The sequence below is a fragment of the Equus quagga genome, unplaced genomic scaffold, assembly GCF_021613505.1.
Source record: "Equus quagga isolate Etosha38 unplaced genomic scaffold, UCLA_HA_Equagga_1.0 HiC_scaffold_8654_RagTag, whole genome shotgun sequence".
Lineage (NCBI taxonomy): Eukaryota > Metazoa > Chordata > Mammalia > Perissodactyla > Equidae > Equus > Equus quagga.
In genome coordinates, this window is record NW_025794830.1 from 21,108 (window position 1) to 23,542 (window position 2,435).

At 38.3% G+C, this 2,435-nt stretch overlaps 1 protein-coding gene across 1 annotated transcript in view; it reads right to left on the reverse strand.

Moving 5' to 3' along the window:
- The window catches only part of SPAM1 (sperm adhesion molecule 1), an 11,195-nt gene that overhangs the window by 7,220 nt on the left and 1,540 nt on the right, over nucleotides 1-2,435 (reverse strand). The gene's annotated exons all lie outside the window — the stretch shown is intronic.

Genomic DNA, 2,435 nt, shown 5'->3' on the forward strand with positions numbered 1-2,435 from the left:
AAAAAAAAAAGGGAACTATTGTGGAGAACGTATAAATGGTTCCATCATAGAATTAATAAGACTCTTGAGAAAGGAGTTTATAGATTTGAGAAAACAACTAATGAAAATTGGAAATCTACTTAGAAGTATAATTTTTAAATAATTTTCTGACATATGAAAGATTTTGTTAAAGAACATACGCTTTTCTCTAAACTCATATTTTCTGTTATTTCTCTTTATTAGTGATCAAACCAGAGACAATAGAATTATATCAAATAGGTAGAAGGGCCTAGACTACTTTGAAAGAATGTCTCAAAGGTGACTGCTGTTAAGTACTTTTATAAATGAAGTAAAAATATGGCTAGTCTATCCGAAAGGAAAAAGATCAAAAACTGTCTTCTGATCTTAGAGTATAAAGTCTCTTTGCTATAGATCCTAGGATCAGACCTCTGGGCCATGAGCTTCATTAGACATTCTCCATGGCGCATACGTCACTAGTAATTCCACATCCATCAGAGAAGGAAAAGCTCAGCTCCAATTCAGCAGTGCCCATGTGACAGCTTTATTCTTGAAAAGGAGTGAAGAGGTGAGGGACAAAGGCCTGATACAGAGAATTAAACAAGGATGAAAAGAAAGGAAGAGAGAAAAGGGTTAGATCATGATAGTGAAAGGATTTTGAGCTAAAGAAAAGGTGTTAGGAGAAAAGGAATAAAATTCATTCTATATAGAACAAAATAAACATTTTTTCCTAATAAAACAAGTATTATTTAAAAATTTTACTTGAAATAGACACTACTAAATCTAACCTGTGGAGGACAAAAAGAAAGGTTTCTTTTCCTCTCCCTTAGGGAAGCTTTGAACAATTTAGTAGGATTTTCCAAAACCAACTCCCAATTGCCTAGGCAGCTCCCTCTCCCAGCCCTTTTTCCTCCCTGCCCCGTCAAACCACTCCCCCTAAAATCTTTGCCAGCTCCGTGGCAACTACTTCAAGCTAAAAGCCTCGGAATTATTTTAATCACTTCTCTTATCCAACCTACTCACCCAACCCCTCAGCCCATCCTCTAGTTCTGCTGTCGTATTATATTCAAAATCCAAATACATGCTGGCCCCTGTGGTCCAAGCCATCAACAGCCTCCTCTCCCTGCTCCTGCTCTCTTCTCTGTAAGATCTATTCTCAATTCAACTACGTAGCTCTTCTGAAATGTTCTTCAGAAATTACCACTCTTCTCCTTAAACCTTCTAGTGGTTTTCCATCTCAGAGTAAGAGCCCCCTCATGGACTACGAAGCCCTACCTCTGACCCTCTGCTATCTTACTGACCACACGTCTTACCGCTATCTTCCTTGCCCAGGCATTCCAGTCAAACCTCTCCCTCTTTCTTCAAAAGCTCATTCCAGCCTCAAGGCCACTGCAACTGCCATCTCCATGTGTCCAGAGATTTGGTCCCTTATTTCCATCAGGTCTGTGCTCCAACAGCGCCCCACCAGAGGCCTTCTATGACTACCCCATGGAAGATAGCACCATTCCATCACTCTCCATTTCTGCCTACACTGCCTCACTGCTCTTCATTGCAGTTATCACTACCTGACATATCATACCTGTTTATGTTGTGTTTCCACTTACAAGAATGTAGCTCTATGGTGAAGGGACTTTTCGTTCAACGCTATGTTTCTAGTACCTAAACAACTCCCTAGCACTTAATCATAACAGGCGTTCAATAAGCCAAGGGTTAGCAAACTTTCTGTAAAGTAACAGATTAGTAGATATTTCGGGGTTTTGGAGAATACAGTCTCTGCTGTAACTACTCAATTATTTCCTTTTAGTATAAACCAGCCTTAGGCATCTAAACGAATGAGAATGACTATGTTCCGATAAAACTTTACTGATAGATGCTGAAATTTAAATTCTACATAATTTTCAAGTGTTATGAAATACCATTCTTCTTTTTTTTCATCCATTTGAAAATGTAAAACATCATTCTTAGACCACGGAGCTGTACAAAAACAAGCAGTAGGTCAGATCTGGCCCATGGCCAGCATTTGCTGGCTCCTGTACTAAACAGTCATGGAGACTAAATGACTAAATTAATACATAAGATAAGCGCTTAATGAACAGTCATTGAATGAAAGGAAGGATGAATGAATGAATATTGACTAGCTGGAGCTCTTTTGAGAAGAGACACAGCACAGTGTAGTAGAAAAAACATCAAACACCGATTCAGAAAACTGAGATTGTAATCCTGTCTTTGCTACTCACTAGACACATAGGCTAGAGAATTTCAATTAATCTAACTGAATTTCTGTTTCCTCACTGGAAAACAGGTACAATATTTTCTGCCTTACAACATAACCACACAAACGATAGTTTAATTCAGCCAGTATTAATTGAGTACCTATCAGTCTGTGTCAAGCACAGCAATTATTTTATTATTCAATACCACAACAATCCTCATTGTTA